This window comes from Aedes aegypti, chromosome 2 (genome assembly GCF_002204515.2).
Source record: "Aedes aegypti strain LVP_AGWG chromosome 2, AaegL5.0 Primary Assembly, whole genome shotgun sequence".
Classification (NCBI taxonomy): domain Eukaryota; kingdom Metazoa; phylum Arthropoda; class Insecta; order Diptera; family Culicidae; genus Aedes; species Aedes aegypti.
In genome coordinates, this window is record NC_035108.1 from 204,887,639 (window position 1) to 204,900,761 (window position 13,123).

Sequence of the window (13,123 nt, forward strand, 5' to 3'; positions counted from 1 at the left end):
ATGGACCTAGTAAATTAGTGTAACATCGTTAACAAGGTTTTATCAAATTAATTGATGTAACACCAACTAAATAAAATAAAATAAATAAATAAAGAAGATGTACAAAACAGGATGTACACTGGAAATTAAAATTCATACATACATCTTTTATCTACAATCATTTACTTTACTGACAGGAAATAGTAATCACCCTGTAGTGTCTAAGGTGGAGAAATCCAGTATGTGGTGTCGTGTATCGAAAACTGTCCCGAATACACCAGCGATGGCTCCATTGCCAAAAGTACGTCTCACGCCATTTATTCGTTCCTTAACATACGTGGGCCTCGACTGCTTTGGACCAGCACTGGTAAAATGGAAGCAATGTCAAGAGAAGGGGTATTCGTGCTGTGCATATGGAAGTGGTTCACACTCTATCAACAGAGTTTTAAATTTTGGCTATACGAAGGCTCGTTGCACGTCGTGGACGTGGTACAAATAATATACTGGCACAGCAGATTACAGAGCGCAACAAAACCTTAGCCGCTATCTTCACCAATGGTAATACAAAGTGGTCCTTTAACCCACCTGGAGCTCGACATATGGGAGGAGTGTGGGAGCGAATGGTCCACTCAGTAAAGATGACCATAGGAACGTTCATCCATGCTACTAGAAAGCCGGATGACGAGACGATATAACAGTTATCAGGCCGAGGGAATGATAAACTCGCGACCGTTGACTTACATTCCCATAGAATCCGCCGACCACTTACTCCGAACCATTTTTTACTTAAGATCTCTACTGGAGTCAAGCAACTTTCCGTGTTACCAATGGAATATCGCTCGACCCTCAGAAGCAGCTAGAAGTTAGCACAGCACTTAGCGGACGGTGGCTGAAGGAATACCTGCCAGTAATATCGCGACGATCGAAATGGTTTAACAACGTGAAGGATATTGCGGTTGGCGATTTTGTGCTAGTCTTGAACCGAGCTATTCGGAATCAATGGATAAAAGGACGGGCCAAGAAGGTGATACCCGGCGCGGATGGAAGGATTCGTCAAGTATGGGTGAGGACGGCTGGAGGATTACATCGCCGGCCAGCGGGGAACTGTGACGACGAACAGCTCTAACAGCGGATACTGCTTTCCCATTATTTGCATAGGACCTTCTTTTTCTTCTTTTCTGGCCAACCGATACCTTTTGGCATCGGTTGTAGTTTTACGTCCGCCTATTTCTGGTACTAAGCCTAAACAAGGCCTCCACACACACACCTGGGACCCTACATATCGAACCCATCAACACATGGGCCGGGACCAACGGCTTTACTTCCCTTCCGAAGGAAGACGTGATCAGTGATTTTGTGCCTCAGAAAATCCCGACGGCGTCGACGGAAATTGATACACGACCGACTGGGGTGAGAGGCAACCACGCTTACTACTACACCACCGACGCCGCTCATAGGACCTTCAGAGTCAATACTTCACCGACGTCAAAACATGATGATGTAGCGTTATTACCAAAACAATCGTGGAAGTGGCTGTACGAATCTCCGCAAATCCTAAAATTACTGCAAAAAATTTCTCCTATTGAACTCTATAAAATTAATTAATTTCGTTGAATTCTAATTGATTGTTTTCGAAACTGTTTATTCGTGAGTGAAAATTTGTTGAACTAAACATAAAACAACTAGTTATCAACTTAAATTTTCTATTTTCATGGGTACAGAATTTATTATCCTATTTACAAGCGTTAAGCACAAACACATTAAAATATCCTTTTTTCAATCACGTTTAAACAAACACTTTAAGTAAATCTAAAAACTATTTGCTAAAAGTAAAAATAATCATGCTTTGTATCCTAAACCAGTAAATCAAGACGAAAAACTCATGTCCGCCTAAATAAGCTTCCTGTACCAGTATACAATCGAATGAATCAATGAACTATAGCAAACTTACCTGAACAAACGAATCGTTTCAATATAGTTTAACGAATCCTTTCCATGAATGAAGCGCATTCAAGTTGCATTAATTGACTTTGTTTAGTTATATAACAAAACGACGCTATCAAACTGCTACACCAATCTGTTGCACCTTGCACCTTCCGAGGGCACGGATACTGAAGATTGACACCAGCCGTGGCCGCGATGACAATGACGATCCAACGTGGAAGAGCAGTAATAATCATCAGTGGCGGCACTTTTCAGGGTGTTTCTTTTTCGTTTGATGAGGCAAATCGTTGGCGTCGTCCGTTCGTCGTGAGAACCAATTTGCCGCCTATGACGATCCATTGTCCCATCGAAAGTGCACTATTTTAAGCAGCGCCGTTTACATCTGCTGCAGCAATACGACTGCTGCTTCCGAGAATAGGAACGAGACGTGCGATTATTCTAGCCCTTGTTGGTCAACAAGCGCAATCATCGCCGCTTTGTATGCCAAAAAGCACCAATTAGGATCTGTTGGAGACCGTTCATTTTATAAAGTGGACACCATGTTCATGAAATATATTTTCATTTATTTTATGATCTAGTTATCACAAACGGTGTTATGTGCATCGCTCAACTATTCAACGATTATAAGGTTTTGAAAATGAAACTGCAAACCACGTGCTCCGGTGGGGATCGAACCCACGACTCTCTTTTCGCTAGATGGGCGCTTGGCAGCGATGCAATCTTGCGTCCTGTGGTGAAAAAAGTGCTGGCAAACTTGCACCTTGCCACCTATATTTACAGAAGAGGGATCGATGAAGAGAAATCGATCATGCGACTTACGCCCTTATTCTAGCACACGCTTAAATTGTGGGACCAGTGTTATCATTGATTTCGATAATTTTCTAAAATTTGCCATTCTTAACATTGTTGCTAATTTGTGTAAAAATAAATTATTTTGGTGGTTTTTACTATCACATCATATAATATTAGTCAAACAATGTACAGAAAACCGATCGCGAATTCTTTAATAAATTTAAAACATGCCCAAGGTGTCCACTTTATAAAATTAACAGTCCTTTACCGTGAAAAAAAAAAGTGATATTAATCCACTTCTACCGTCACCAAGCAGTTTGCCGCCAACACCCTCAAAACAGTGGAGAGGGAAGGAGAGACGTTTGTTTATGTTGTGATGACCATGCTGCTGCTGTTGTTGATGTTGTTGTTTGATCGCGCCTGCCAACCACCACCCCTTTGATCCACCACTGTGAGCGGGTGGCAAAAGTGGGTGGGGGTGGTTTTTTCTTTCGTACGATTCACTCAAAATTCGACTGAAGAATATGCCGTTTTTCTGCACTTAAACATCAGTTACGCGGTACAACAACTTGATATTATCTTACGACGCACTGGACAAGAACAAACTACGGAACTTTTATAACGAAATTTTAAGTAATTACTAAAATAAAAGCTAATTCTATAGAATAGCACAGAATGCTGTTCAGTGGCTGTAACTTTTTTGCTCTCTTTTGCTTTGTTCGTCGCAAACGTCAAAAAGGGGGATGATTGGAGATGTGAATGGTGCACGACAAAACTATCTCTCTGGAGCAACATTTGAAAAGGGTTTTGTTGAAGTGACAACATTGCACGCAAAAAAATTGTGCGGTAAAAACTACCATTTTAGGGGGTTAACTTAAGCGCTCGCACCGGCAATTTTCAGCAGACCAGAAATGCGCTTGATTTTACCATGTTTGTAGTCGAAACCAGATTGTTGTAAATTATTTCTGTCAAATGTACCACTAATGTGGTGGGATGTACCGTAAACATAGTAAATTGGTCTGAAATTGCATGGTAGTTTCAAGAATGGGCGTAGTCAGCTAAAATAGTAGTTTTTACCATAGAATTTTTCCCCGTGTGTACAATGGTCCAAATCGACAATTTTAGCTTTGGCACCAGGGTAAAAAGCGTTTTCTCATCTGTTCTCGTTGTTTTTAGACGTAGACATAAGAGAAGTTGTTTGCTATTGAGTTTTGCATGTTCTTAGTGGGAGATTGAATAATGTGTTGCTTGCGTATGCGAGTAGGTCGAACGTCTACGAAATCATCAAGGAAGGATTTTTGAAGTAGATGAAAAAACCGAATTTAGTACTATACCATTTAATTCCACTAGAGTTTGTATCCTTTGACAGATACGCGTATTTCGACCTCAACTATAAGGCCGTCTTCAGTGTCGTGTAGATTACTAGACTCGACTTGAAATATGTTGACCAACTTTTATGCTTTTCAAGTTAGCGTTTTGAAGTGTTCTAAGAAGTTGTTCTTTGTAAAATTTCAATGAGGCATAGCATGGTGGTCCATGAAAAATTGATATTTTGCCCATAATTTTGTTATTTCAAATTTTATCAAAATTACGTCTTCTACAAAGTTTTAGAACCGTGACGTAATTTGTGCATGACCCCTTTTGCAAATTAATTAACCTGAGCTGGTTTATCTGACATCGAGCTAGAAAGTCATTACTACTTTCAGGGTATGAAATAGGTTCCAACACATTAAATTTGAATTGCAATTGACACCACGCCATACAGAACCCACGTGTTTGGAATATGAGTCTGATTGTTTTAAGTTTTAAGTCATTAACGAACGAATGTTTTGATTTGAAACGGAATAGTTTGTTAACGAAATCGGAACGTGATAAAAACGGAACATACCTGTATTGACGTTTGTAAAATATGTTTTTTTTTTTAATAAAAATGTTCATATGTCATGAACGAAAGAATAGAATAATTTTTTTTTTCACCAAAATGCGCGTTTCAACTGGTTTTAAAACTTTGTAGAAGACGAGATTTTGATAAAATTTTAAATAAAATAGTTATAACAAAATATCAATATTTCATGGACCACCCTACCCTGCATCATTGAAAAAGCCATAGCAAGGGCTACAGTAGACTTACAAGGTTGGGATCATCGGCAAAGTTGTTCAAAATTAAACAAAGAACAACTTCCTAGAACACTTCAAAACGCTAACTTAAAAAGCATAAAAGTTGGCAAAAATATTTCCGTATTTTGTTGGACCACCCTGATGTCACTTAATGTCAAAATTTAGTCCTCGTCATATGTAACAATTTTGCCGAAGACACTTTTGTTCTAAAATATCAAAAATATTTTTTTCCTTCTAATTTTGTGGTCTGGCCCAATGTGCGTTGTAGGGGGTTAGTGGGTGTCATCAAGATGTCAAAGGCCATACAAACTTTGAAAAATATTCTTACAAAATGCAAAATGCATTACTAGGGGGAGGATGGGTGTCAAAAATTCCCATTTTCAGCGTTCTGAAATATGTGAATGAACCCAAATACATATAACTCTAAGTCCGAAAGAATTCGTGTAAGAGCTGGTGTTTCTCTAAGACAAGATGTGACAGGTCAAAGTACAAAAATGAAACCAATTGCTTGTCAAAAAAGACCACTTCCCATTGGTCGTTTTGGCAAAGGCCTACTTTCACATCGTTGTGTTTGATTGCAACAGGGCACTTTGTTGCTAGTCCGGCCGTGTTGCTAGTTCGTAAATTACAGTTTTTATAAAAAGTTTGGAAATTTTTCATTGAATCTTTTTGTTTTAAATCAATTTATATTCGATGTTATGTTCAATGCATGTGCCCCTACAATGCTAAAATAAATAAAAAATACCTAATTGAGATCAATATAATGCAATTGGTGTCAATTATCTCTAAAAATATCGCCGGTTTTGTATTTTAACATGAGTTTGGATAAATATAGCATCCTCTATTGCATTAGATGAATGAATCGTGCGCAAAACAATCAAATTATGAGCCTTGATTTTTGAATTTGTTAACAAGATTTGCTTAAAATAGATACTGGTAACACTGGCTTTTGTATCGTCAAGGTTATCGACTGAAAAACAACGGGGAAGTCTTAGTTGAGCTGTCACGTCCTGTCCTAGGCCACGTGTAGTGACAGTTTTAAAACCTACTTTTTTGAAAGAAAATAGTGAATTCAGAGATTCACCCTTCCTTTTGTTAGTTGTTGATACCATGTTTAGTTAATAAACGAGAAAGGCGTGACCTTCGAGAGGTTTTTTCCCAAGACGGTGTCCAAGAAGGATTACCACCGCTAGCTTTCGCCAACGCACAGTGGCCGCATTCCATACAAATGCTGGCCAAAAGTACAATTCTCACTAAAAACGTTTAAAATTGCTAATTATTTGACAAAACATGATTTTTAGAGGTAAATTGATAGAAATAGTCGCTGAAATAGAAAATCGATATTTCCGGTACATTTGACAGAATTAGATTAAAAAAGCACATTTTTTTTAATTCAATAAATGAAATCCGTATCCAGATCAAAATTAAATGATACGTCATTATTTCGATGCCCATTTGAAGTTCAATATCGTGGGCAAGCTCGAGGTGGTTTTTAAATCTATTGGGGAGCATATAATGGTAAAAAAAGCGATATTTATAACAAGTACGATGGCCTAATGGGCTGATTCGTAGTGTAACTAAAAAATATTTTTTCTTATTTTGGCGCAAAAAAGCGCAAGTGAAGCCATTGCACATCGAATACTATAGAATATTTGCCATACATTGAGGGGTAAATGATCATTTTAGAGCGTTTCCCAGATATCTCGAATTACCTTTGAAAAAATTACTTATTTTTGAAGGAGCTCTATGTTATACACTTCTTGATATTCTCGAATGGTAAACATGTCAAATATGGTTCAAAATATCTTCAAAACAAAGCCTAAGATATATTCTTTCGAATGAGACCAGTTGAGAAAGATTTGGTCATGATTTAGTACAGAAACTGCAATTTCTATAGAACAAACTTCACGAAATTTGAAAAATTCAAAAGGGTCAATTTCAGCTGACATCTTTCCAGGTCACATGCTGTGAAAAATCGAAATATACACCAATCGATCTGAAACTTTGGAGAATTGTTATTCAATACTGAAGAAATCAAGAAAAAATATTCGAGAAGGAATTTGCAAACTTCATTTTTTTGACTTTTGGCCAGCCTTGGGCCACTGTGCAACGGGTCCAACGAAAAATCGAAGGCACGGGTCCAAACAAGGATCGTAAAGGGATCAATAGTAGAAAAAAATGGTACTGAAAAGTACTGTTTTAGTAGCACTGAAAAGTACCGTTTTTAATTTTAGCACTGAAAAGTACTGTTTTATTGCTTTAGGTAGTTTTTAAGAAAACTTCCAAGAGCAGAGAGAATTCGTGTACGCACAGCACGAAGGTACGTCAAAATCGCACTGATGTCAAAAATCCTTGTTTGCGGATGACACAAGCCTCTCCGTCAAAGCACGAAGCCTGCGTGTCATCTGTAGTCGATTGCAAAAAAGTTTGGATATTTTTTCTTCATACTTGCAAAAATGGAAGATTTCTCCTAATGTTTCCAAAACTCAACTAATAATATTCCCACATAAACCAAAAGCTCTTTATTTGAAACCTTCAAGTAGACATGTTGTCACGATGAGAGGGGTTCCAATAAATTGGTCAGATGAAGTTAAGTATCTAGGGCTCATGCTAGATAAGAATTTAACTTTCAAAAATCACATTGAGGGCATTCAAGCCAAATGTAACAAATATGTAAAATGTCTCTATCCCCTTATTAATAGAAAATCAAAACTTTGTCTTAAGAACAAGCTTTTGATAGTCAAACAAGTTTTCAGGCCAGCCATGTTGTATGCTGTACCAATATGGACTAGCTGTTGTAATACCAGGAAGAAAGCTCTGCAGAGAATTCAAAATAAAATTTTGAAAATGATTCTGAAGCTTCCTCCCTGGTATAGTACCAATGAGTTACATAGAATATCCAATGTTGAAACATTGGAACAAATGTCAAAAAAAATAATCAATAATTTCAGGCAAAAATCGTAACAATCTTCTATTGCCACGATTAATGCGTTATATGTTTAGGTTAAGTTAGGTTAAGTATATTCAAAACGTTTTTTTTCTTATAAGCAGGTGAAATCAACTCACCTGTAAAAATCTGAACTGCTACGGCAAATGAAATGTAATACCGTGCACATCCGCTAATTTGAACGATACCTCATGCAAACCATCGGGATTCATTTTTAATTTGAACATCTAGTCACCCTAGAATCGTGTTTCTGGTAACCTCTTTCACTGTTTTGTTTTGATTTTGCGTTCCGTTCCACAGCGTTCCATTTCACTTTACTCCGTTCCATCAGCTAAATGATGTTTGAACCATTTTTAATCTGAACGATGTGCAAATTAGCGGGGTACAAATTAAAAAGTATTCAGATTAAATGTGGTCAAATCAACGGGGGTACCCGGTATGTTGTTAACAAAATGTTAATAAAATCTTAGATTTGTTTTACCAAATTAAGATGATAGTGTTGTCAATAACACAGAACACCTAGAGTGACCTAGATATAAGAAATAATGAATGTAATGTTTGGAATGATACTAATAAAGAAAAAAAAACTGTCTGTGCTGTCATACCTGTTCTTTTCCCCAATAGGGAATATAGATCTGCATGATACCGATGGGAAAATTTGTGACATTCACAGCCTACGTGATTGGAAAATACCGGATTGATACTACGCATGGCTGTATGTCCATGTGGGTTCTCGTGAAATGTTTGTTTAAGCTTTTAGAGTTCATCCAGCTGAAACGGCATTTTTCGAAATAGCAAAAAAAATTGTATGCTACTCATTGCAAAACTCGTTTTTTTCAGCACTCGTTGTATTTATCCAATTCGGCGAGCCTCATTGGATAAATATTAGAGTGGTTCAAAAAATCGTTTTTGCTCCACACCGCTCATTCGATTCTAGATCAAAATCTGTGCGCCCTCCGAAAATATGAGCTCATTTGGATGAAAGCTGAGACTGCACAAGCCCTTCAAAGTTTGTATAGGAATTATTATGAGAATAGCAAGCTATTCATTCGATTGGTCATAGTGTTTGCCCATGTGTTCTTGGGAATTAGAGCTCCGTTGATACTGTGAGATACATTCATCACCAACAACTACAACTTTGCCTAAGACCATTTTCAAATCGGACGCCTCAGTAATTAGTTATTGAATTATATCCAGTCACAAATTCTTCAGCAGTGCTCATTTAAACTCTGAACAGACAACATTGCTGCACCTGGCGCGAAAGATAGCACGCACAAATCATGGCTACTATGTTTTACTGCATAAATCCAGTGATGCCTGCAGAACAGTCCAATAATTATAGCCAAAGTTTTGCAACTCATTCAATAACCAATAACTTATTACTGGGGCGTCCGATTTAAAAACGGTCTTTGGCAAAAACAACACTATGACCGATTGAATGAATTGCTTGCTTTTCCCATAGTGATTCCCATATAAACTTTGAAGGGCTTGTGCAGTCTCAGTTTTCATCCGAATGAGCTCTATTTTTGGGAGTACACTCAGAATTTGATCTAGAATCGAATGAGTAGTGTGGAGCAAAAACGATTTTTTGAACCATTGCAATAAATATACAACTGCTGAAAAAATCATCATTTTGCAACTTGTTGCATAAATAACAATTTCAAATACAGAAATGGTGTGAAAAAATACAATGTACACGTTAATTTTGTAATCTTTCACATCAGACATGGCAAGCGATGGGAATAAGGCTGTCATCATATGTGTACCTAATACAATTTTACTCTTGGTACGTCTAGAATTTATTCAATTTTCATTATTATTTTTACGTGCGCTATGTAGTTGCTGAAACCAAATTCGGGATCGATATTTGACACATCAATAATGCACTGAGACGTTTTTCCATTATGCTGATTTAGCTGCTAGCATTTATGCTAGTTATGAATGATAGTTTTATAAGCAATAATTTTCGTTACGTGATTATATTTATATCGCACACGGACATACTGTTGCGATTACACTTTTTGAGTTGTGTTATAAAAATGTAAAAATGTTCGTTTAGATACAAATATTAAAACCACGGCATATATACTGATATTGATTGAACATTAGTTTGGAATTTATGTATTGTTAGACGTAATCTCATATAAAAATAAAACTTTTTAATACATTTGTATAGATATGTGTAACTTATCGAATACTAACGATTTAAAAAAAAATGTTTACCGAAAAAAAAAACAGATTGTTCGTTTATCTCGCTGGAAGGAATTATTTTGGAAGGATATACTTTAAGTATCATTGATGCGTGGCTGATGCTAAATTTCAAATATCATTTGAAATGTGAACGAGGAATGATGATAATTTTTCAATTTATACACGTGAATTGATTTTGATGTATTGATAGTTAACGAAAGAATAACTTCTACAATTTTGCTATCGCTTTGGTTTAACTAGATCCAGTCAGAAATAAGCAATTGCTCCGCGTGAAATTTCTCTTAAACTTTTGTCGCATAATATTACGAGCTAGACAGAATACCTGGTTCGAAAGTATAGAAAAATGATCAATTTTATTAAAATTATTTTAGAGAAATAAATTTATAATGATAAAACAAACGTTCGATAGAGAAAAATATGGCATTGACTTCGTTATGCAAATAAAAATTAATTAAAAATAGTGTTATTAGGTATAACGTTAGAATTTAGTTCTCACATACGGAAAAGTATAAAATAAAATGAAAGATTTATAGATTTTCAACGAATATTTTATAGTTGCCTGTGCTATACCAGAAACAGTAATACGGGTTTTGAGATATTTAAGTTATATTTATAAGCATGTACATATGATATAAATAAAAGTGAATCCTGTGATCCTTCCCATTAACAAACATCCCTCCCAGTAACCTTTGTGGATATGCAGAGGTAACACGGTCGCCAAATAGCAAAGGATACACCAAGGGGTGGATCACTTGTTCGGTGCACATATAATGTACATCGATTTGCATTAAATGCATTTTTTCGACATATGCATCAACTTAGCCCTGGCTCGTAGTATCATAGTAACGCGTCATTGTTTGTTGTGGAAGTTTGAAAATTGTTATATTCTACCCTGATTCTTTTTCAACTAATCCCAAATTTCATTTGTTTCAGATAAACAAGCTAGATTACAGTTGTGTAACTATTAAACGATAAAATATATTAAGATGAAGATTTATCGAAGCCAAACCTAAAGAACCAGACAAACGTTTGTGCTGAAAATTTAACTCACTGGACACCACATGGGAGAGAAAAACCGATAATATTTTCTTTAGCATCATAATTTTTAAGGACTACAATAACGATCTACAGATATGTTGGATGTACTGTGAAAAATGTATGATTGATTGCTGGTATGCATTGTCCCACCTAATCAAGATTAATCAGAACCCTTGAAACTTCCTTCCCGAGGAACTTACAGCTTTTGACTTATTGGTAGGAAATAAAATTCGCATCGATTCTCAAATCAAAGTCAAAACATAACATAACATTATTTGTTTCAATAACTTGTTTTATTTCTTGTAATGTTGGTTGGAGATTTTTGGGACAAGAAAGGAACGATAAGCGCTTAAGGTTGATACTCTACTCCTTCCAGTCTCTCTGCCAGAATGAATGTTTCTTTATCGGAACTTTGAATCACTGCAACGTTTGGATTAGATCAAGAGAGGTAAAGGAGCCCCTATTTGTGTATGGGCCGTCGAATACCAGACCTTGCCCTGAAGACCACAACTCTAAAAACAACGCCTTTGGGTACTCTGCCACTGCTCGGTCCAACTTACAGTTTTACAGGAGATAACGATGATGGATTTGTACTTGAGTTTAGGTTGGATAAAGGATTAGGATAATATCTAATCCACATAGGAGAGTGAAGTCCAAAATGACAATATCCGATGCTCCACTGAATCCGAGGAGTGTGAGCAGCTACTTCGAAGGGTCCATTCCACAGCTGGGCAAAAGTATTAGGGTTTTGCAGGCCTGGATCAGAAAATAGCAACTTTGTTTCACCTATGAGTATGTGGGAGGCTTCACTCTTTGTCAGTTAGAGTGAAAGCTGACCAAGGCCGGTTACGACAGGGAGTGGTAAGTTTGTTGGATGAACAGCAGCTTTTCTTGATATTTTTAAAAAATGAGTTTGACATTCCGACAAGGATAACAAATAAACATTGGAGCAAGCCATGAATTGAAAATTTTCTGAGTGTGCATTTAAATGCATTTAAATAATTTCGATGCATCAGAAGTGATCCACCCCTTGGGATACACACTAACATTCCTTCCCCCAATCCCACCTGATTGCAAGGTCAATCGTTGGTCCGGAGATGAACTATCCCAACTATCAAAGCTTCGGAAATCGGAATGCAATTTAGTGCTAGATCCACAATATTACATTATCTACTTCGAACAGCCAATTTTGCAGTAAAAACATGGATTGAGAAGTTCCAATCTACAAAAATGCGCGGAAATTGCGTTGAATGTCGATGCGAAGCAAGTTGAAAGTTTAAAGATAGGGGCATGATTTATCTACACAAGGTAATAAATACTTTGAATTTGTTTATCGGCATATCGGTCTATTTGGCTCGAAGTAAGAGGGAGCATGGAGAAGAAAGCAATGAATACTAGATGGATAGGTACCGTAAGGGAACGGCGAGAGAAATTGGATTAGATGTTGAAGAGGGCATACCATATGAAACAGTATTACTTGAAACGTCCTTCCTCGTGGCTAACGTCCCCTATGGGAACGGCTTGGATGTGTTTTGAGAATGACATGCCTGCCTTGGTAGTGTCATTCTCAAAACACACCCAAGCCGTTCCCATAGGGGACGTTAGCCACGAGGAAGGACGTTTCAAGTAATACTGTTTCATATGGTATGCCCTCTTCAACATCTAATCCAATTTCTCTCGCCGTTCCCTTACGCAGTGCTGGGAATGGTAATAGTAATAGGCTTGAATTTCGCGAAACTCACGTGGCTTTCCCAGTACAGTAGTTCAAAATCGTGAATCTCATCAAGTAGCCTATTTTGGGTGCATGAATTTTCTAAATCGTTAGTGCTCAAGACTCCATCATTCAATCATCAGCAATCATCAAAAACGAAAAACCAGTTTTTTCGTTCAAATTTAAAGAAATCTTCATAAAAATCTATCATTGTAATCCAGATAGCAAGTGTAATGCAATGATAGATTTTCTTAAGCATTGATTAAGTTTTGAGCAAAACAACTGGTTTTGAAATTTTGTAATACGATGATGGTTATTTTCCTCTTAAGGCTCTAAATGCGAGAAATGCAGCGGGAGATAGAACATTTTTCTACAGTAATTTT

At 36.9% G+C, this 13,123-nt stretch overlaps 2 protein-coding genes across 7 annotated transcripts in view; both read right to left on the bottom strand.

The window, feature by feature from the left end:
* Window positions 1-3,441, bottom strand: part of LOC5570350 (72 kDa inositol polyphosphate 5-phosphatase) — a 32,648-nt gene extending 29,207 nt beyond the window's left edge. The window contains exons 1-2 of one of the 6 annotated variants that reach the window (XM_021843770.1): window positions 3,019-3,441; window positions 1,931-2,325 (exon numbers count right to left, since the gene is read on the bottom strand). The gene's annotated coding sequence lies outside the window, so the exon portion shown is untranslated. Of the gene's footprint in view, window positions 1-1,930; window positions 2,428-2,983 lie in introns of all 6 variants that reach the window. The other 5 variants (XM_021843768.1, XM_021843767.1, XM_021843769.1 and 2 more) reach the window with 5 other exon arrangements.
* A 6,114-nt stretch (window positions 3,442-9,555) lies between these two features.
* LOC5570349 overlaps window positions 9,556-13,123 on the bottom strand; it is a 73,086-nt gene continuing 69,518 nt past the window's right edge. Inside the window, exon 3 of the mRNA XM_001653128.2 lies at window positions 9,556-10,313. The gene's annotated coding sequence lies outside the window, so the exon portion shown is untranslated. The remainder of the gene's footprint in view (window positions 10,314-13,123) is intronic.